The 24,026-nt window shown below is 38.3% G+C and overlaps 4 non-coding genes across 4 annotated transcripts; all 4 read right to left on the bottom strand.

Moving 5' to 3' along the window:
* Positions 1–13,301: 13,301 nt before the first annotated feature.
* LOC134996363 (U1 spliceosomal RNA) lies at positions 13,302–13,465 on the bottom strand. Its single transcript, XR_010199063.1, has one exon. It is a non-coding gene; the product is annotated as a U1 spliceosomal RNA (small nuclear RNA).
* A 151-nt stretch (positions 13,466–13,616) lies between these two features.
* On the bottom strand, positions 13,617–13,780 carry LOC134996220 (U1 spliceosomal RNA). The gene has a single exon (XR_010198926.1). It is a non-coding gene; the product is annotated as a U1 spliceosomal RNA (small nuclear RNA).
* A 674-nt stretch (positions 13,781–14,454) lies between these two features.
* On the bottom strand, positions 14,455–14,617 carry LOC134996494 (U1 spliceosomal RNA). The gene has a single exon (XR_010199185.1). It is a non-coding gene; the product is annotated as a U1 spliceosomal RNA (small nuclear RNA).
* A 152-nt stretch (positions 14,618–14,769) lies between these two features.
* LOC134996164 (U1 spliceosomal RNA) lies at positions 14,770–14,933 on the bottom strand. The gene has a single exon (XR_010198871.1). It is a non-coding gene; the product is annotated as a U1 spliceosomal RNA (small nuclear RNA).
* Positions 14,934–24,026: the final 9,093 nt, after the last annotated feature.

Raw genomic sequence — 24,026 nt, forward strand, 5'->3', positions numbered from 1 at the left:
GCAAGATGCATCCTCATTGCAATATCTACTGAAATAATACAGGTTGACACCAGGAAACATAAACGCCACTGCATCCTTGCTGCTTTCTCATGTGGAAGTCTGTTTAATGTGAAAACAAGGTGATATCTAATTAGCACACAGGTAAGGAATTAAGAAAATCTTTATTTAAGGGTAAGATGTTTCTCACAAAATCGTTGCCCCAATGCATCATTGAAATTCAAGCTGGAAAGATGATTTTAATATATCATTTGTACATTTTGTATTGCTCTTCTGGTGACAATGTAGTTTGTTTTTGTCAATTACCATTTTAATAATCGGGTAAAGAAAATTAATTGGATTTTTGAAAGAAAACAATACTGTCAATATACTATTAAAACAAATTAAAATGGTAAAAGTTATTGTACTTTAAGTAAAAATAAAAGAGCAAAAATATCAATCCCAGTTTTGGATTACTTTAATTAACAAAAAAAAAATGCATATAGCAGAGGATAGTTTCAATCTGCCTACCTCTGGGTTATGGACCCAGCATGCTTCCATTACAGTACTCTGCTGCACATGTAAGTGCAAGAGATCCTGAAGCACTCACTCATCATGGGAAAGTATCAATGTGTTTCTTCATTGGTTGATGGAAGAAACATCTTACAAAAACTCTCCACATTATTGACTTTTTAAAATGTTTCTAGGAATCGTTCTAGATGAATGCTTATTAGCCTTTGTCAGTATGGACTTTTGCAAAGTGTTGCTGTGGCGCAATCAGTTACTGTGTAAGGCTATTAACCAAAAGGTTGGTGGTTCAATCCCACCCAGGGACGTAATTGACCTTGTTATCAGATTTTGGTGATCTTTATGTAGACAAGTCAAAATTTCAAACCCCCTCTTATGGTGTAGGGTACCTGGCCTTCTCTGATGTAATCAGAGTTAGATTTGATTCAGTGATTTTATAAAAACAGCTAGGAAGCACAATTTAGCAGTGGGTTGCAGAGAAAAAGAAATATGCTGGCAAAAAAATCCAATTGAGTGATTAAACAGCTCTTCATTTTCTGGCTTTATTTTTATGCTAACAAATTTGTTCTCTGAAAAGTGTCCACAAAGCCAAGTTTCTGATTAACACCTTTGTAGGGATGGTTTTTCACCTATTACTAAATTAAACTTGCTTCATTGGAAAGGCAGCAAGATGCATCCTCATTTGAATATCTACTGAAATAATACAGGTTGACACCAGGAAACATTAACGCCACTGCATCCTTGCTGCTTTCTCATGTGGAAGTCTGTTTAATGTGAAAACAAGGTGATATCTAATTAGCACACAGGTAAGGAATTAAGAAAATCTTTATTTAAGGGTGAAGATGTTTCTCACAAAATCGTTGCCCCAATGCATCATTGAAATTCAAGCTGGAAAGATGATTTTAATATATCACTTGTACATTTTGTATTGCTCTTCTGGTGACAATGTAGTTTGTTTTTGTCAATTACCATTTTAATAATCGGGTAAAGAAAATTAAGTGGATTTTTGAAAGAAAACAATACTGTCAATATACTATTAAAACAAATGAAAATGGTAAAAGTTATTGTACTTTAAGTAAAAATAAAAGAGCAAAAATATCAATCCCAGTTTTGGATTACTTTAATTAACAAAAAAAAACGCATATAGCAGAGGATAGTTTCAATCTGCCTACCTCTGGGCTATGGACCCAGCATGCTTCCATTACAGTACTCTGCTGCACATGTAATTGCAAGAGATCCTGAAGTACTCACTCATCATGGGAAAGTACCAATGTGTTTCTTCATTGGTTGATGGAAGAAACATCTTACAAAAACTCTCCAGATTATTGACTACTTAAAGTTTTTCTAGGAAACGTTCTAGATGAATGCTTATTAGCCTTTGTCAGTATGTACTTTTGCAAAGTGTCGCTGTGGCGCAATCAGTTAGTGTGTACGGCTATTAACCAAAAGGTTGGTGGTTCAATCCCACCCAGGGATGTAATTGACCTTGTTATCAGATTTTGGTGATCTTTAAGTAGACAAGTCAAAATTTCAAAAACCCCTGTTATGGTGTAGGGTACCTGGCCTTCTCTGATGTAATCAGAGTTAGATTTGATTCAGTGATTTTATAAAAACAGCTAGGAAGCACAATTTAGCAGTGGTTTGCAGAGAAAAAGAAATATGCTGGCAAAAAAATCCAATTGAGTGATTAAACAGCACTTCATTTTCTGGCTTTATTTTTATGCTAACAAATTTGTTCTCTGAAAAGTGTCCACAAAGCCAAGTATCTGATTAACATCTTTGTAGGGATGGTTTTTCACCTATTACTAAATTAAACTTGCTTCATTGGAAAGGCAGCAAGATGCATCCTCATTTCAATATCTACTGAAATAATACAGGTTGACACCAGGAAACATTAACGCCACTGCATCCTTGCTGCTTTCTCATGTGGAAGTCTGTTTAATGTGAAAACAAGGTGATATCTAATTAGCACACAGGTAAGGAATTAAGAAAATCTTTATTTAAGGGTAAGATGTTTCTCACAAAATCGTTGCCCCAATGCATCATTGAAATTCAAGCTGGAAAGATGATTTTAATATATCACTTGTACATTTTGTATTGCTCTTCTGGTGACAATGTAGTTTGTTTTTGTCAATTACCATTTTAATAATAGGGTAAAGAAAATTAAGTGGATTTTTGAAAGAAAACAATACTGTCAATATACTATTAAAACAAATTAAAATGGTAAAAGTTATTGTACTTTAAGTAAAAATAAAAGAGCAAAAATATCAATCCCAGTTTTGGATTACTTTAATTAACAAAAAAAAAATGCATATAGCAGAGGATAGTTTCAATCTGCCTACCTCTGGGTTAAGGGGCCCAGCATTCTTCCATTGCAGTACTCTGCTGCACATGTAAGTGCAAGAGATCCTGAAGCACTCACTCATCATGGGAAAGTACCAATGCGTTTCTTCATTGGTTGATGGAAGAAACATCTTACAAAAACTCTCCAGATTATTGACTTTTTAAAGTTTTCTAGGAAACGTTCTAGATGAATGCTTATTAGCCTTTGTCAGTATGTACTTTTGCAAAGTGTCTCTGTGGTGCAATCGGTTAGTGTGTTTGGTTATTAACCAAAGGGTTGGTGGTTCAATCCCACCCAGGGATGTTATTGACCTTGTCATCAGATTTTGGTGATCTTTAAGTAGACAAGTCAAAATTTCAAACCCCCTCTTATGGTGTAGGGTACCTGGCCTACTCTGATGTAATCAGAGTTAGATTTGATTAAGTGATTTTATCGAAAAACAGCTAGGAAGCACAATTTAGCAGTGGTTTGCAGAGAAAATGAAATATGCTGGCAGAAAAATCCAATTGAGTGATTAAACAGCTCTTCATTTTCTGGCTTTATTTTTATGCTAACTAATTTGTTCTCTAAAAAGTGTCCACAAAGCCAAGTATCGGATTAACATCTTTGTAGGGATGGTTTTTCACCTATTACTAAATTAAACTTGCTTCATTGGAAAGGCAGCAAGATGCATCCTCATTTCAATATCTACTGAAATAATACAGGTTGACACCAGGAAACATTAACGCCACTGCATCCTTGCTGCTTTCTCATGTGGAAGTCTGTTTAATGTGAAAACAAGGTGATATCTAATTAGCACACAGGTAAGGAATTAAGAAAATCTTTATTTAAGGGTAAGATGTTTCTCACAAAATCGTTGCCCCAATGCATCATTGAAATTCAAGCTGGAAAGATGATTTTAATATATCACTTGTACATTTTGTATTGCTCTTCTGGTGACAATGTAGTTTGTTTTTGTCAATTACCATTTTAATAATCGGGTAAAGAAAATTAAGTGGATTTTTGAAAGAAAACAATACTGTCAATATACTATTAAAACAAATTAAAATGGTAAAAGTTATTGTACTTTAAGTAAAAATAAAAGAGCAAAAATATCAATACCAGTTTTGGATTACTTTAATTAACAAAAAAAAATGCATATAGCAGAGGATAGTTTCAATCTGCCTACCTCTGGGTTATGGACCCAGCATGCTTCCATTACAATCCTCTGCTGCACATGTAAGTGCAAGAGATCCTGAAGCACTCACTCATCATGGGAAAGTACCAATGTGTTTCTTCATTGGTTGATGGAAGAAACATCTTACAAAAACTCTCCACATTATTGACTTTTTAAAATGTTTCTAGGAATCGTTCTAGATGAATGCTTATTAGCCTTTGTCAGTATGGACTTTTGCAAAGTGTTGCTGTGGCGCAATCAGTTACTGTGTAAGGCTATTAACCAAAAGGTTGGTGGTTCAATCCCACCCAGGGATGTAATTGACCTTGTTATCAGATTTTGGTGATCTTTATGTAGACAAGTCAAAATTTCGAAAACCCCTGTTATGGTGTAGGGTACCTGGCCTTCTCTGATGTAATCAGAGTTAGATTTGATTCAGTGATTTTATAAAAACAGCTAGGAAGCACAATTTAGCAGTGGGTTGCAGAGAAAAAGAAATATGCTGGCAAAAAAATCCAATTGAGTGATTAAACAGCTCTTCATTTTCTGGCTTTATTTTTATGCTAACAAATTTGTTCTCTGAAAAGTGTCCACAAAGCCAAGTTTCTGATTAACACCTTTGTAGGGATGGTTTTTCACCTATTACTAAATTAAACTTGCTTCATTGGAAAGGCAGCAAGATGCATCCTCATTTGAATATCTACTGAAATAATACAGGTTGACACCAGGAAACATTAACGCCACTGCATCCTTGCTGCTTTCTCATGTGGAAGTCTGTTTAATGTGAAAACAAGGTGATATCTAATTAGCACACAGGTAAGGAATTAAGAAAATCTTTATTTAAGGGTGAAGATGTTTCTCACAAAATCGTTGCCCCAATGCATCATTGAAATTCAAGCTGGAAAGATGATTTTAATATAACACTTGTACATTTTGTATTGCTCTTCTGGTGACAATGTAGTTTGTTTTTGTCAATTACCATTTTAATAATCGGGTAAAGAAAATTAAGTGGATTTTTGAAAGAAAACAATACTGTCAATATACTATTAAAACAAATGAAAATGGTAAAAGTTATTGTACTTTAAGTAAAAATAAAAGAGCAAAAATATCAATCCCAGTTTTGGATTACTTTAATTAACAAAAAAAAACGCATATAGCAGAGGATAGTTTCAATCTGCCTACCTCTGGGCTATGGACCCAGCATGCTTCCATTACAGTACTCTGCTGCACATGTAATTGCAAGAGATCCTGAAGTACTTACTCATCATGGGAAAGTACCAATGTGTTTCTTCATTGGTTGATGGAAGAAACATCTTACAAAAACTCTCCAGATTATTGACTATTTAAAGTTTTTCTAGGAAACGTTCTAGATGAATGCTTATTAGCCTTTGTCAGTATGTACTTTTGCAAAGTGTCGCTGTGGCGCAATCAGTTAGTGTGTACGGCTATTAACCAAAAGGTTGGTGGTTCAATCCCACCCAGGGATGTAATTGACCTTGTTATCAGATTTTGGTGATCTTTAAGTAGACAAGTCAAAATTTCAAAAACCCCTGTTATGGTGTAGGGTACCTGGCCTTCTCTGATGTAATCAGAGTTAGATTTGATTCAGTGATTTTATAAAAACAGCTAGGAAGCACAATTTAGCAGTGGTTTGCAGAGAAAAAGAAATATGCTGGCAAAAAAATCCAATTGAGTGATAAAACAGCTCTTCATTTTCTGGCTTTATTTTTATGCTAACAAATTTGTTCTCTGAAAAGTGTCCACAAAGCCAAGTATCTGATTAACATCTTTGTAGGGATGGTTTTTCACCTATTACTAAATTAAACTTGCTTCATTGGAAAGGCAGCAAGATGCATCCTCATTTCAATATCTACTGAAATAATACAGGTTGACACCAGGAAACATTAACGCCACTGCATCCTTGCTGCTTTCTCATGTGGAAGTCTGTTTAATGTGAAAACAAGGTGATATCTAATTAGCACACAGGTAAGGAATTAAGAAAATCTTTATTTAAGGGTAAGATGTTTCTCACAAAATCGTTGCCCCAATGCATCATTGAAATTCAAGCTGGAAAGATGATTTTAATATATCACTTGTACATTTTGTATTGCTCTTCTGGTGACAATGTAGTTTGTTTTTGTCAATTACCATTTTAATAATCGGGTAAAGAAAATTAAGTGGATTTTTGAAAGAAAACAATAATGTCAATATACTATTAAAACAAATTAAAATGGTAAAAGTTATTGTACTTTAAGTAAAAATAAAAGAGCAAAAATATCAATACCAGTTTTGGATTACTTTAATTAACAAAAAAAAAATGCATATAGCAGAGGATAGTTTCAATCTGCCTACCTCTGGGTTATGGACCCAGCATGCTTCCATTACAGTCCTCTGCTGCACATGTAAGTGCAAGAGATCCTGAAGCACTCACTCATCATGGGAAAGTACCAATGTGTTTCTTCATTGGTTGATGGAAGAAACATCTTACAAAAACTCTCCACATTATTGACTTTTTAAAATGTTTCTAGGAATCGTTCTAGATGAATGCTTATTAGCCTTTGTCAGTATGGACTTTTGCAAAGTGTTGCTGTGGCGCAATCAGTTACTGTGTAAGGCTATTAACCAAAATGTTGGTGGTTCAATCCCACCCAGGGATGTAATTGACCTTGTTATCCGATTTTGGTGATCTTTATGTAGACAAGTCAAAATTTCGAAAACCCCTGTTATGGTGTAGGGTACCTGGCCTTCTCTGATGTAATCAGAGTTAGATTTGATTCAGTGATTTTATAAAAACAGCTAGGAAGCACAATTTAGCAGTGGGTTGCAGAGAAAAAGAAATATGCTGGCAAAAAAATCCAATTGAGTGATTAAATAGCTCTTCATTTTCTGGCTTTATTTTTATGCTAACAAATTTGTTCTCTGAAAAGTGTCCACAAAGCCAAGTATCTGATTAACATCTTTGTAGGGATGGTTTTTCACCTATTACTAAATTAAACTTGCTTCATTGGAAAGGCAGCAAGATGCATCCTCATTTCAATATCTACTGAAATAATACAGGTTGACACCAGGAAACATTAACGCCACTGCATCCTTGCTGCTTTCTCATGTGGAAGTCTGTTTAATGTGAAAACAAGGTGATATCTAATTAGCACACAGGTAAGGAATTAAGAAAATCTTTATTTAAGGGTGAAGATGTTTCTCACAAAATCGTTGCCCCAATGCATCATTGAAATTCAAGCTGGAAAGATGATTTTAATATATCATTTGTACATTTTGTATTGCTCTTCTGGTGACAATGTAGTTTGTTTTTGTCAATTACCATTTTAATAATCGGGTAAAGAAAATTAATTGGATTTTTGAAAGAAAACAATACTGTCAATATACTATTAAAACAAATTAAAATGGTAAAAGTTATTGTACTTTAAGTAAAAATAAAAGAGCAAAAATATCAATCCCAGTTTTGGATTACTTTAATTAACAAAAAAAAATGCATATAGCAGAGGATAGTTTCAATCTGCCTACCTCTGGGTTATGGACCCAGCATGCTTCCATTACAGTACTCTGCTGCACATGTAAGTGCAAGAGATCCTGAAGCACTCACTCATCATGGGAAAGTACCAATGTGTTTCTTCATTGGTTGATGGAAGAAACATCTTACAAAATCTCTCCACATTATTGACTTTTTAAAATGTTTCTAGGAATCGTTCTAGATGAATGCTTATTAGCCTTTGTCAGTAAGGACTTTTGCAAAGTGTTGCTGTGGCGCAATCAGTTACTGTGTAAGGCTATTAACCAAAAGGTTGGTGGTTCAATCCCACCCAGGGACGTAATTGACCTTGTTATCAGATTTTGGTGATCTTTATGTAGACAAGTCAAAATTTCAAACCCCCTCTTATGGTGTAGGGTACCTGGCCTTCTCTGATGTAATCAGAGTTAGATTTGATTCAGTGATTTTATAAAAACAGCTAGGAAGCACAATTTAGCAGTGGGTTGCATAGAAAAAGAAATATGCTGGCAAAAAAATCCAATTGAGTGATTAAACAGCTCTTCATTTTCTGGCTTTATTTTTATGCTAACAAATTTGTTCTCTGAAAAGTGTCCACAAAGCCAAGTTTCTGATTAACACCTTTGTAGGGATGGTTTTTCACCTATTACTAAATTAAACTTGCTTCATTGGAAAGGCAGCAAGATGCATCCTCATTTGAATATCTACTGAAATAATACAGGTTGACACCAGGAAACATTAACGCCACTGCATCCTTGCTGCTTTCTCATGTGGAAGTCTGTTTAATGTGAAAACAAGGTGATATCTAATTAGCACACAGGTAAGGAATTAAGAAAATCTTTATTTAAGGGTGAAGATGTTTCTCACAAAATCGTTGCCCCAATGCATCATTGAAATTCAAGCTGGAAAGATGATTTTAATATATCACTTGTACATTTTGTATTGCTCTTCTGGTGACAATGTAGTTTGTTTTTGTCAATTACCATTTTAATAATCGGGTAAAGAAAATTAAGTGGATTTTTGAAAGAAAACAATACTGTCAATATACTATTAAAACAAATGAAAATGGTAAAAGTTATTGTACTTTAAGTAAAAATAAAAGAGCAAAAATATCAATCCCAGTTATGGATTACTTTAATTAACAAAAAAAAACGCATATAGCAGAGGATAGTTTCAATCTGCCTACCTCTGGGCTATGGACCCAGCATGCTTCCATTACAGTACTCTGCTGCACATGTAATTGCAAGAGATCCTGAAGTACTCACTCATCATGGGAAAGTACCAATGTGTTTCTTCATTGGTTGATGGAAGAAACATCTTACAAAAACTCTCCAGATTATTGACTATTTAAAGTTTTTCTAGGAAACGTTCTAGATGAATGCTTATTAGCCTTTGTCAGTATGTACTTTTGCAAAGTGTCGCTGTGGCGCAATCAGTTAGTGTGTACGGCTATTAACCAAAAGGTTGGTGGTTCAATCCCACCCAGGGATGTAATTGACCTTGTTATCAGATTTTGGTGATCTTTAAGTAGACAAGTCAAAATTTCAAAAACCCCTGTTATGGTGTAGGGTACCTGGCCTTCTCTGATGTAATCAGAGTTAGATTTGATTCAGTGATTTTATAAAAACAGCTAGGAAGCACAATTTAGCAGTGGTTTGCAGAGAAAAAGAAATATGCTGGCAAAAAAATCCAATTGAGTGATTAAACAGCTCTTCATTTTCTGGCTTTATTTTTATGCTAACAAATTTGTTCTCTGAAAAGTGTCCACAAAGCCAAGTATCTGATTAACATCTTTGTAGGGATGGTTTTTCACCTATTACTAAATTAAACTTGCTTCATTGGAAAGGCAGCAAGATGCATCCTCATTTCAATATCTACTGAAATAATACAGGTTGACACCAGGAAACATTAACGCCACTGCATCCTTGCTGCTTTCTCATGTGGAAGTCTGTTTAATGTGAAAACAGGGTGATATCTAATTAGCACACAGGTAAGGAATTAAGAAAATCTTTATTTAAGGGTGAAGATGTTTCTCACAAAATCGTTGCCCCAATGCACCATTGAAATTCAAGCTGGAAAGATGATTTTAATATATCACTTGTACATTTTGTATTGCTCTTCTGGTGACAATGTAGTTTGTTTTTGTCAATTACCATTTTAATAATAGGGTAAAGAAAATTAAGTGGATTTTTGAAAGAAAACAATACTGTCAATATACTATTAAAACAAATTAAAATGGTAAAAGTTATTGTACTTTAAGTAAAAATAAAAGAGCAAAAATATCAATCCCAGTTTTGGATTACTTTAATTAACAAAAAAAAAATGCATATAGCAGAGGATAGTTTCAATCTGCCTACCTCTGGGTTAAGGGGCCCAGCATGCTTCCATTGCAGTACTCTGCTGCACATGTAAGTGCAAGAGATCCTGAAGCACTCACTCATCATGGGAAAGTACCAATGCGTTTCTTCATTGGTTGATGGAAGAAACATCTTACAAAAACTCTCCAGATTATTGACTTTTTAAAGTTTTCTAGGAAACGTTCTAGATGAATGCTTATTAGCCTTTGTCAGTATGTACTTTTGCAAAGTGTCTCTGTGGTGTAATCGGTTAGTGTGTTTGGTTATTAACCAAAGGGTTGGTGGTTCAATCCCACCCAGGGATGTTATTGACCTTGTCATCAGATTTTGGTGATCTTTAAGTAGACAAGTCAAAATTTCAAACCCCCTCTTATGGTGTAGGGTACCTGGCCTACTCTGATGTAATCAGAGTTAGATTTGATTAAGTGATTTTATCAAAAAACAGCTAGGAAGCACAATTTAGCAGTGGTTTGCAGAGAAAATGAAATATGCTGGCAGAAAAATCCAATTGAGTGATTAAACAGCTCTTCATTTTCTGGCTTTATTTTTATGCTAACTAATTTGTTCTCTGAAAAGTGTCCACAAAGCCAAGTATCGGATTAACATCTTTGTAGGGATGGTTTTTCACCTATTACTAAATTAAACTTGCTTCATTGGAAAGGCAGCAAGATGCATCCTCATTTCAATATCTACTGAAATAATACAGGTTGACACCAGGAAACATTAACGCCACTGCATCCTTGCTGCTTTCTCATGTGGAAGTCTGTTTAATGTGAAAACAAGGTGATATCTAATTAGCACACAGGTAAGGAATTAAGAAAATCTTTATTTAAGGGTAAGATGTTTCTCACAAAATCGTTGCCCCAATGCATCATTGAAATTCAAGCTGGAAAGATGATTTTAATATATCACTTGTACATTTTGTATTGCTCTTCTGGTGACAATGTAGTTTGTTTTTGTCAATTACCATTTTAATAATCGGGTAAAGAAAATTAAGTGGATTTTTGAAAGAAAACAATACTGTCTATATACTATTAAAACAAATTAAAAAGGTAAAAGTTATTGTACTTTAAGTAAAATAAAAAGAGCAAAAATATCAATCCCAGTTTTGGATTACTTTAATTAACAAAAAAAATGCATATAGCAGAGGATAATTTCAATCTGCCTACCTCTGGGTTATGGACCCAGCATGCTTCCATTACAGTACTCTGCTGCACATGTAAGTGCAAGAGATCCTGAAGCACTCACTCATCATGGGAAAGTACCAATGTGTTTCTTCATTGGTTGATGGAAGAAACATCTTACAAAAACTCTCCAGATTATTGACTATTTAAAGTTTTTCTAGGAAACGTTCTAGATGAATGCTTATTAGCCTTTGTCAGTATGTACTTTCACAAAGTGTCGCTGTAGCGCAATCAGTTAGTGTGTACGGCTATTAACCAAAAAGTTGGTGGTTCAATCCCACCCAGGGACGTAATTGACCTTGTGATCAGATTTTGGTGATATTTAAGTAGACAAGTCAAAATTTCAAACCCTCTCTTATGGTGTAGGGTACCTGGCCTACTCTGATGTAATCAGTTAGATTTGATTAAGTGATTTTATGAAAAAAAACAGCTAGGAAGCACAATTTAGCAGTGGGTTGCAGAGAAAAAGAAATATGCTGGCAGAAAAATCCAATTGAGTGATTAAACAGCTCTTCATTTTCTGGCTTTATTTTTATGCTAACAAATTTGTTCTCTGAAAAGAGTCCACAAAGCCAAGTATCTGATTAACACCTTTGTAGGGATGGTTTTTCACCTATTACTAAATTAAACATGCTTCATTGGAAAGGCAGCAATATGCATCCTCATTTCAATATCTACTGAAATAATACAGGTTGACACCAGGAAACATTAACGCCACTGCATCCTTGCTGCTTTCTCATGTGGAAGTCTGTTTAATGTGAAAACAAGGTGATATCTAATTAGCACACAGGTAAGGAATTAAGAAAATCTTTATTTAAGGGTGAAGAGGTTTCTCACAAAATCGTTGCCCCAATGCATCATTGAAATTCAAGCTGGAAAGATGATTTTAATATATCACTTGTACATTTTGTATTGCTCTTCTGGTGACAATGTAGTTTGTTTTTGTCAATTACCATTTGAATAATAGGGTAAAGAAAATTAAGTGGATTTTTGAAAGAAAACAATACTGTCAATATACTATTAAAACAAATTAAAATAATAAAAGTTATTGTACTTTAAGTAAAAATAAAAGAGCAAAAATATCAATCCCAGTTTTGGATTACTTTAATTAACAAAAAAAAAATGCATATAGCAGAGGATAGTTTCAATCTGCCTACCTCTGGGTTATGGGCCCAGCATGCTTCCATTGCAGTACTCTGCTGCACATGTAAGTGCAAGAGATCCTGAAGCACTCACTCATCATGGGAAAGTACCAATGTGTTTCTTCATTGGTTGATGGAAGAAACATCTTACAAAAACTCTCCAGATTATTGACTTTTTAAAGTTTTTCTAGGAAACGTTCTAGATGAATGCTTATTAGCCTTTGTCAGTATATACTTTCGCAATGTGTCTCTGTGGCGCAATCAGTTAGCGTGTTCGGTTATTAACCAAAAGGTTGGTGGTTCAATCCTACCCAGGGACGTAATTTTCCTTGTTATCAGATTTTGGTGATCTTTAAGTAGACAAGTCAAAATTTCAAACCCCCTCTTATGGTGTAGGGTACCTGGCCTTCTCTGATGTAATCAGAGTTAGATTTGATTAAGTGATTTTATAAAAGAACAGCTAGGAAGCACAACTTAGCAGTGGGTTGCAGAGAAAAAGAAATACGCTTGCAGAAAAATCCAATTGAGTGATTAAACAGCTCTTCATTTTCTGGCTTTATTTTTATGCTAACAAATTTGTTCTCTGAAAAGTGTCCACAAAGCCAAGTATCTGATTAACACCTTTGTAGGGATGGTTTTTCACTTATTACTAAATTAAACTTGCTTCATTGGAAAGGCAGCAAGTGATGTCATCCAAGCAGTGGGTCAAAGTTGGCTTCATCCCTCGTCTGCTTATGAAAAGAGAAAAGGGATATGCAGGGCATGGCGGCCTTTTGCGACGCTTGGATGACCCCTAGTTCGCATTAAACACCCCCACCCTCCTTCGGTGTGGGGCTCATGTTGGCCATGCCCCAGCCCCTAAAGCATTCAAGCTGATTTCTTGCAGCAGCTGGGTACTGTAACAGCTCCAGAGCTGCTCTGTAAGGCAAGTAAAAGGGTGTGGGCCCTGCAGCACTACCTGTAGTTTGCATTGTGCATTGGAAGGCACAAAGTAAGCAGACGGGAGGAGAAGTCAGGATAGTGCACAAGGTTATAGAAGGGATGGGCTCAAGAAAAGAGAAGTGGAAACAGACAGCATACTAGGCTGGAGAGAGACCTGAGACAAAGAGATCTGAATTATACGAGAGCCGTCCAGGGGAAACACAAATTATGCAGTCAAGTTTCCCACATTTGGGGAAATCGCAAGGGGCAGCACACCCAGAGTGCAATGGGTGAGCCTTGCCCTGGGAGAAGCACCTTCATGATCATAGTATCTCACCTGGCAGGTTAGTAGGAGTTGGGCTAGAGCTGGGGAGGGTCGCTGCTCGGGCACTACCTTTCAAGTGAAGGAGATCCAACTGAGGCAGCACAAGGGAACTCTCAAAAGAAGAACAAGGCTAGAGGAAGATCTGAGACAAAGAAATCTGACTTTTACCAGAGCTGACCAGAGGAAAGCACAAACACAGTCCACCACTACCACAAATAATGCAGTCGAGTTTCCCACATTTGGGGAAATCACAGGGGTCAGCATACCCAGAATGCAATGAATGAACCTCACCCTGGGAGAACAATCTTCATGACAATAGTATCTCCTATGCAAAATAAGTATGATTTGGGATAGGGCTGGGGAGGGCCGTTGCTCAGGCACATCTCTGTCAAGTAAAGGAGATTCAACTGAGGCAGCACAAGGGAACTCTCATCTGGGGACAACAACTGCAGGGAGAACACATATTTTCAGATGAACATGGGGTGGCAGAAGGCTGCCTAATACTGAAGCACCCCCAAACAACAAACCAAATGCAACAACTAGTGCAAGCATTCCTGGGGGATGGCCTGCAGCAGATGGATTTGAATATGGTGATGTCATCCAAGCAGTGGGTCAAAGTTGGCTTCAACCCTCGTCTGCATATGAAAAGAGAAAAGGAGCGTGCAGGGCATGGAGGCCTTTTGTGGTGCTTGGATGACCCCTAGTTCGCATTAAGCACCCCCACCCTCCTTCGGTGTGGGGCTCATGTTGGCCATTCCCCAGCCCCTGAAGCATTCAAGCTGATTTCTTGCAGCAGCTGGGCACTGTAACAGCTCCAGAGCTGCTCTGTAAAGCAAGTAAAAGGGTGTGGGCCCTGCAGCACTACCCGTAGTTTGCATTGTGCATTGGGAGGCACAAAGTAAGCAGACGGGAGGAGAAGTCAGGATAGTGCACAAGGGTATAGAAGGGAGGGGCTCAAGAAAAAAGAAGTGGAACCAGACAGCAAACTAGGCTGGAGAGAGACCTGAGACAAAGAGATCTGAATTACATGAGAGCCGACCAGGGAAAACTCAAATTATGCAGTCAAGTTTCCCACATTTGGGGAAATCGCAGGGGCAGCACACCCAGAGTGCAATGGGTGAGCCTTGCCCTGGGAGAAGCAACTTCATGATCATAGTATCTCACCTGGCAGGTAAGTAGGAGTTGGGCTAGAGCTGGGGAGGGTCGCTGCTCGGGCACCCCCCTGTCAAGTGAAGGAGATCCAACTGAGGCAGCACAAGGGAACTCTCGAAAGAAGACAAAGGCTAGAGGAAGATCTGAGACAAAGAAATCTGACTTTTACCAGAGCTGACCAGAGGAAAGCACAAACACAGTCCCCCACTACCACAAATAATGCAGTCGAGTTTCCCACATTTGGGGAAATCACAGGGGTCAGCATACCCAGAATGCAATGAATGAACCTAACCCTGGGAGAACAATCTTCATGACCATGGTATCTCCTATGCAAAATAAGTATGATTTGGGATAGGGCTGGGGAGGGCCGTTGCTCAGGCACATCTCTGTCAAGTAAGTTGCATTTGATTTGTTGTTTGGGGGTGCTTTAGTATTAGGCAGCCTTCTGCCCTACCATGTTCATCTGAAAATATGTGTTCTCCCTGCAGTTGTTGTCCCCAGATGAGAGTTCCCTTGTGCTGCCTCAGTTGAATCTCCTTTTGGAGAAGACCTCAATAAGATTGTAGCTGATCTGGCTACTGCTAAAACAGCTTGCCTACCTAGTATGACTCCTACCACGCAGAAGGCTAAAAGTACTTTTCTTGGCCCTTTCATCCTCCAGGTAAAGCGTACCCAAGGTCAGGCATACCCAAAGCAAGCTCATGTTTCCAGACCTGCCAAGCCCAGACTGAAGCAATCCTGGGCTGCCCATCAGCCTGCTTCCAAAACGGACAAGCCTGCCGCATGACGGTGCAGGCCTCCCTCTGGGGGATCCCAGGGTGGGGGGCCCGACTTCTAGGTTTGGCAAAGAAAGGTATAATTCTAAGCTAGAGAATTCTGTTTGGAGCTCACCTTGTACTTTGTGAAGAAATAATCAGCATTGTGGCTGAGCAGATACATGTAGTGTGTGGCTGCAAACTGCATGGATCTGCTGCGTTGTAATGCTGATTCTTTTTTTTTGCAAAGTACCAATAGCTTCATATAATGTTCACAATTTTTATGCAGGATCAAATAGCTCAATAGGTAGGGTGTTTGATTAGAATTCAACAGGTTATAGGTTTGAATCCTGGGTATGGTAGTTTGAGATGTGTTATTTAATAAAGTATGTTGTTCTGACTGCCGGCATCCTATCACCTGGGATATCATACTAAATAAATGGAGTTGATAAAATTTTTTTTTTTTTTTTTTTAACTAGGGACAATTTCCAGATACTTCTCTTTATAACTGAGATTGCCCCCTGGAACTTCACATCAGTTGACAACTATGCATGAGTGGGCAGTGCTTGCCCTGGATCTGTCCACCCATTTATGTGCCGCCATAAAATAAAGCATGACTAACAGTTATCCTGGGCGTACACTACACAATTATCTGTCAGGCTATCTATCCAGTCTGGATGGATGGAATGAAAATCTGGTAATGTATAGGAGCAAATGTCAATTAACCATTTGCTCCCAAACACTAGAAAAGTGGTCAAAAATGGTCATTACACAAATTGGTTAAACCCAAAATTTAACCAATTTGTTTAGGGGACCATTTTTGTCCATTTTTTAGTGTTTGAGAGTAAATCGTTGATGGTCATTTGCTCACATAGATAACCGGATTTCTATTCCAACCAGCCAGTGTTGGAGAGATGGTCTGCCAGATTACATAATGCATACCAGAGCCATAACTAGACTTTTTGGTGCCCTGTGACAGAGAATTATATGCCCTCCCCCCCATTTTTGCAATATGGACAAAAGGCGCATGCCTTGTGGGGAAGGGGCATAACAAGATTGGTCTCAGAGAAAGCACATGAGATATGAAGATATATCTAGTATACTTGACACTCAATGGTTTGTGGTATTGCAGGGGTGCCCTCCTTAAATGCATATACAGTCACACATGGCATGTTTGTGTAAATGGCATATCAGCAGTCAGCACTAACTGGTGACATGCCATTTGTACAAGTAAGCCATGTGTGACTAATATATAAACATACTTTATTAAATAACACCTCAAACTATCATACCCAGGATTCAAACCTATAACCTGTTAAATTCTAATCAAACACCCTACCCATTGAGCTACTTGATCCTGCATCTATTCTAACCTCCAAAAACAGATTCAGTTGCATTTTCCAGCGTGTTTTGTTTGCGCCTTTGCAAATGTCTTACATCGACAAACTTATTTAGTACTATTTTGCAAATAGGGTTACATTGTCGCAACATTGTGTTCCCTAATTGCTTGATTTTTTAAATGCAAAAATTGATAAAGACACCTGATAATTGCTCTGTGGAGTCTTCTTTTGTGTCTACTTCTTATCTACATTTAATTCCCTACCTATAATCAAGGCATTTTTAAATGCTGGGTGCTGCCAGGACGTGAGGCCTACCTAGTCTTTAGATCTGAATTTGAATGTACTTGTGAACTAACTTAATTTCCTACTTCTAAACTCATTCCTAAATTCACTACTTACATTAATCCTGTAGTTGGGCATTTTGAGCCTTCAATTGTGGGCATTGTTTTGTGTCCAGACCAGCAGCTGGTGGTGTGCATTTGCTGGAAAGGCATCGAAGACCTCCGATATGCTGCATCTCCTGATGTGTGTCTGCCTCAAGTGGCTGTCAGCAAATGCATGCTAGACACCCCATTCCAAGCTGATTGTGACATCACGGAACATGCATCATAGAACAGGCATGCTAGAACATGGGTCTTCAACCTGCGACCCTCCAGCTGCTGTGGAACTACATATCCCAGCATGCCCTGCCTCAGTTTTAGCATACCTTAATAGCAAAACTGTGGCAGGGCATGCTGGGATGTGTAGTTTCACAGCAGCTGGAGGGCCACAGGATGAAGACCCATGTGCTAGAACCAAACCGCAGGTACATTGAATGCTAGCAAGCTGAATGTTTAAATCCTTTTTGTTCCGCAGCATTCCAATGCGGAAGATTCCATGGAACCAGAGATTATTCCATTGAGAAGGACATGCTGCCTGGATGACTGCACTGTGCAAATTAAATCACGGAGCCAGTTGGCTTGTGGGTGGCTCTGGTGACTGGGTGGTTGGGTGGGCGGTGTGTCGGAGGTGGAGCACATGCAAATGAATGTGTATCATCCAGCTAGTGAGAGAGAAAACTCATGCAGGAGTGTGCCTGCTTGTCAGTGAGTTATGCACCTTGCCAGACGTCAAATCTACATGGAGCAACTGGAGGGGACAAGAGCAGGTTTGGAAAATATACACAGAAGAGCATATATGCTGGCGCATTCTCCATGATTGTGTCAGCTTATGTTTTGGTGCACTGCACTTTCCTCCACTAAGTTTTAGCCATTTTGTTTAAACGCAAGTGTAGTTGCTTCTCGCTCTTTTGGCTGTGATATTGTATTGTGGTTGAAGAGTCTGCTGGAGGGATTGTTTTCTTCATTGGCGAGAGACTGAAGATATTCCAGGATGGAAGGCTTGGGAACACTATCCGTTTTTCAGTTGTGGAAGAGTTGAAAGACCGGATTGGACTACATTCTATAGTAAAGGGTATCTTTGTATTTATTAATCCTCCCTTTATATGTGTCTGTCTTTCAATAAAGCTTTGGGCTTGTGATTCCGTCACCCTCTTACACTCCACACCCATAGCCTTATTAACTATTGTATTGTTTAAATGTATAGTGCAGTTCATGATTTATAGTGTAGGCTGACCTGTACTGTAGTTCTTGAACTGTACTATACCGACAGCATTTGTATTGTGTTTTGGCTGTGCTGCAACACAGTACTTATGTGTGTAATGTTTATGTATGTTTTTTTGCTTCTTTATGTCAATAAAGACTGCTTTTTCAATCCAATATCTGAAAACAATCAATGTTTATCTTTGATGGCAATAGAAGTGGTATGATATTTGCTGCTTTTGAAAGGCAATATCTGATATGTCCCCTATCTGGGAACCATATATTAAATGGCTTTTCAGAAAAGGGAGATGGGAGAAGAGCTTTCAGTACTTGTAGGACCGATGCACATTTCCTATTCTAGCCTCCAAAAACAGATTCAGTTGCATTTTCCAGCGTGTTTTGGATGCGCCTTTGCAAATGTCTTACATCGACAAACTTATTTAGTACTATTTTGCAAATAGGGTTACATTGTTGCAACATTGTGTTCCCTAATTGCTTGATTTTTTAAATGCAACAATTGATAAAAACACCTGATAACTGCTCTGCGGAGTCTTATTTTGTGTCTACTTCTTATCTACATTTAATTCCGTACCTCTAATCAAGGCATTTTTAAATGCTGGCGGCTGCCAGGACGTAAGGCCTACCTAGACTTTAGATCTGAATTTGAATGTACTTGTGAACTAACTTAATTTCCTACTTCTAAATTCATTCCTAAATTCACTACTTACATGAATCCTGTAGTTGGGCATTTTGGGACTTCGATTGTGGGCATTGTTTTGTGTCCAGACCAGCAGCAGGTGGTGTGCATTTGCTGGAAAGGCATCAAAGACCTCCGATATGCTGCATCTCCTGATGTGTGTCTCCCTCAAGTGGCTGTCAGCAAATGCCTGCTAGACACCCCATTCCAAGCTGATTGTGACATCACGGAACATGCATCATAGAACAGGCATGCTAAAACATGGGTCTTCAACCTGCGACCCTCCAGCTGCTGTGGAACTACACATCCCAGCATGCCCTGCCTCAGTTTTAGCATACCTTATAGCAAAACTGTGGCAGGGCGTGCTGGGATGTGTAGTTTCACAGCAGCTGGAGGGCCACAGGATGAAGACCCATGTGCTAGAGCCAAGCCGCAGGTACATTGAATGCTAGCAAGCTGAATATTTAAATCCTTTTTGTTCCGCAGCATTCCAATGCGGAAGATTCCATGGAACCAGAGATCCTTCCATTGAGAAGGACATGCTGCCTGGATGACTACACTGTGCAAATTAAATCACGGAGCCAGTTGGTTTGTGGGTGGCTCTGGTGACTGGGTGGTTGGGTGGGTGGTGTGTCGGAGGTGGAGCACATGCAAATGATTGTGTATCATCCAGCTAGTGAGAGTGAAAACTCATGCAGGAGTGTGCCTGCTTGTCAGTGGGTTATGCACCTTGCCAGACGTTAAATCTACATAGAGCAGCTGGAGGGGACAAGAGCATGTTTGCAAAATATAGATAGAAGAGCATATATGCTGGCGCATTCTCCATGATTGTGTCAGCTTATGTTTTGGTGCACTGCACTTTCCTCCACTAAGTTTTAGCCATTTTTGTTAAGCTCAAGTGTAGTTGCTTCTCGGCCTTTTGGCTGTGATCTTGTATTGTGGTTGAAGGGTCTGCTGGAGGGAGGGATTGCTTTCTTCATTGGCGAAAGACCAAAGATATTCCAGGATGGAAGGCTTGGGAACACTATCTGTTTTTCAGTTGTGGAAGAGCACAGAGGTCGGATTGGACTACATTCTATAGTAAAGGATGTCTTTCTATTTATTAAACCTCCCCTTATATGTGTCAGTCTTTCAATAAAGCTTTGGGCTTGTGATTCCCTCACCCTCTTACACTCCACACCCATAGCCTTATTAACTGTTGTATTATTGTACAGTTTAAATGTATAGTGCAGTTCATGATTTATAGTGTAGGCTGGCCTGTGCTGTAGTTCTTGAACTGTACTATACCATCAGCATTTCTATTGTGTTTTGGCTGTGCCGCAACGCGGTACTTATGTGTGTAATGTTTATGTATGTTTTTTTGCTTCTTTATGTGCATCGGTCCTACAAGTAATGAAAGCTCTTCTCCCATCTCCCTTTTCTGAAAAGCCATTTAATATATGGTTCCCAGATAGGGGACATATCAGATATTGGATTTCAAAAGCATCAAATATCATACCACTTTTATTGCCATCAAAGATAAACATTGATTGTTTTCAGATATTGGCTTGAAAAAGCAGTCTTTATTGACATAAAAAAAAAACATACATAAACATTGCACACATAAATACAGTGTTGCAGCACAGCCAAAACACAATACAAATGCTGACGGTATAGTACAGTTCAAGAACTACAGCACAGGCCAGTCTACACTATAAATCATGAACTGCACTATACATTTAAAGTATACAATAATACAACAGTTAATAAGGCTATGGGTGTGGAGTGTAAGAGGGTGAGGGATTCACAAAACCGAAGCTTTATTGTAACACAGACACATATAAGGGGAGGGTCAATAAATAGAAAGATATCCTTTACTATAGAATGTAGTCCAATCCGACCTCTGTGCTCTTCCACAACTGAAAAACAGATAGTGTTCCCAAGCCTTCCATCCTGGAATATCTTTGGTCTTTCGCCAATGAAGAAAACAATCCCTCCCTCCAGCAGACCCTTCAACCACGATACAAGATCACAGCCAAAAGGCCGAGAAGCAACTACACTTGAGCTTAACAAAAATGGCTAAAACTTAGTGGAGGAAAGTGCAGTGCACCAAAACATAAGCTGACACAATCATGGAGAATGCGCCAGCATATATGCTCTTCTATCTATATTTTGCAAACCTGCTCTTGTCCCCTCCAGCTGCTCTATGTAGATTTAACGTCTGGCAAGGTGCATAACCCACTGACAAGCAGGAACACTCCTGCATGAGTTTTCTCTCTCACTAGCTGGATGATACACAATCATTTGCATGCGCTCCACTTCCGACACACCACCCACCCAACCACCCAGTCACCAGAGCCACCCACAAGCCAACTGGCTCCGTGATTTAATTTGCACAGTGTAGTCATCCAGGCAGCATGTCCTTCTCAATGGAAGGATCTCTGGTTCCATGGAATCTTCCGCATTGGAATGCTGCGGAACACAAAGGATTTAAATATTCAGCTTGCTAGCATTCAATGTACCTGCGGCTTGGCTCTAGCACATGGGTCTTCATCCTGTGGCCCTCCAGCTGCTGTGAAACTACACATCCCAGCATGCCCTGCCACAGTTTTGCTATTAAGGTATGCTAAAACTGAGGCAGGGCATGCTGGGATGTGTAGTTCCACAGCAGCTGGAGGGTCGCAGGTTGAAGACCCATGTTTTAGCATGCCTGTTCTATGATGCATGTTCCATGATGTCACAATCAGCTTGGAATGGGGTGTCTAGCAGGCATTTGCTGACAGCCACTTGAGGGAGACACACATCAGGAGATGCAGCATATCGGAGGTCTTCGATGCCTTTCCAGCAAATGCACACCACCTGCTGCTGGTCTGGACACAAAACAATGCCCACAATCGAAGTCCCAAAATGCCCAACTACAGGATTCATGTAAGTAGTGAATTTAGGAATGAATTTAGAAGTAGGAAATTAAGTTAGTTCACAAGTACATTCAAATTCAGATCTAAAGACTAAACACAAAACACAAAATAAGACTCCACAGAGCAATTATCAGGTGTCTTTATCAATTGTTGCATTTAAAAAATCAAGCAATTAGGGAGCACAATGTTGCGACAATGTAACCCTATTTGCAAAATAGTACTAAATAAGTTTGTCGATGTAAGACATTTGCAAAGGCGCAAACAAAACACGCTGGAAAATGCAACTGAATCTGTTTTTGGAGGTTAGAAAAGATGCAGGATCAAGTAGCTCCATGGGTAGGGTGTTTGATTAGAATTCAACAGGTTATAGGTTTGAATCCTGGGTATGATAGTTTGAGGTGTTATTTAATAAAGCATGTTTATATATTAGTCACACATGGCTTACTTGTACAAATGGCATGTCACCAGTTAGTGCTGACTGCTGATATGCCATTTGCACTAAAACAAATTAAAATGGTAAAAGTTATTGTACTTTAAGTAAAAATAAAAGCTAAAATATCAATCCCAGTTTTGGATTACTTTAATGAACAAAAAAAAAATGCATATAGCAAAGGATAGTTTCAATCTGCCTACCTCTGGGTTATGGACCCAGCATGCTTCCATTACAGTACTCTGCTGCACATGTAAGTGCAAGAGATCCTGAAGCACTCACTCATCATGGGAAAGTACCAATGTGTTTCTTCATTGGTTGATGGAAGAAACATCTTACAAAAACTCTCCACATTATTGACTTTTTAAAATGTTTCTAGGAATCGTTCTAGATGAATGCTTATTAGCCTTTGTCAGTATAGACTTTTACAAAGTGTTGCTGTGGCGCAATCAGTTACTGTGTAAGGCTATTAACCAAAAGGTTGGTGGTTCAATCCCACCCAGGGACGTAATTGACCTTGTTATCAGATTTTGGTGATCTTTATGTAGACAAGTGAAAATTTCAAACCCCCTCTTATGGTGTAGGGTACCTGGCCTTCTCTGATGTAATCAGAGTTAGATTTGATTCAGTGATTTTATAAAAACAGCTAGGAAGCACAATTTAGCAGTGGGTTGCAGAGAAAAAGAAATATGCTGGCAAAAAAATCCAATTGAGTGATTAAACAGCTTTTCATTTTCTGGCTTTATTTTTATGCTAACAAATTTGTTCTCTGAAAAGTGTCCACAAAGCCAAGTTTCTGATTAACACATTTGTAGGGATGGTTTTTAACCTATTACTAAATTAAACTTGCTTCATTGGAAAGGCAGCAAGATGCATCCTCATTTCAATATCTACTGAAATAATACAGGTTGACACCAGGAAACATTAACGCCACTGCATCCTTTGTGCTTTCTCATGTGGAAGTCTGTTTAATGTGAAAACAAGGTGATATCTAATTAGCACACAGGTAAGGAATTAAGAAAATATTTATTTAAGGGTGAAGATGTTTCTCACAAAATCGTTGCCCCAATGCATCATTGAAATTCAAGCTGGAAAGATGATTTTAATATATCACTTGTACATTTTGTATTGCTCTTCTGGTGACAATGTAGTTTGTTTTTGTCAATTACCATTTTAATAATCGGGTAAAGAAAATTAAGTGGATTTTTGAAAGAAAACAATACTGTCAATATACTATTAAAACAAATGAAAATGGTAAAAGTTATTGTACTTTAAGTAAAAATAAAAGAGCAAAAATATCAATCCCAGTTTTGGATTACTTTAATTAACAAAAAAAAAACGCATATAGCAGAGGATAGTTTCAATCTGCCTACCTCTGGGCTATGGACCCAGCATGCTTCCATTACAGTACTCTGCTGCACATGTAATTGCAAGAGATCCTGAAGCACTCACTCATCATGGGAAAGTACCAATGTGTTTCTTCATTGGTTGATGGAAGAAACATCTTACAAAAACTCTCCAGATTATTGACTATTTAAAGTTTTTCTAGGAAACGTTCTAGATGAATGCTTATTAGCCTTTGTCAGTATGTACTTTTGCAAAGTGTCGCTGTGGCGCAATCAGTTAGTGTGTACAGCTATTAACCAAAAGGTTGGTGGTTCAATCCCACCCAGGGATGTAATTGACCTTGTTATCAGATTTTGGTGATCTTTAAGTAGACAAGTCAAAATTTCAAAA

The sequence above is a fragment of the Pseudophryne corroboree genome, unplaced genomic scaffold (assembly GCF_028390025.1).
Source record: "Pseudophryne corroboree isolate aPseCor3 unplaced genomic scaffold, aPseCor3.hap2 scaffold_142, whole genome shotgun sequence".
Lineage (NCBI taxonomy): Eukaryota > Metazoa > Chordata > Amphibia > Anura > Myobatrachidae > Pseudophryne > Pseudophryne corroboree.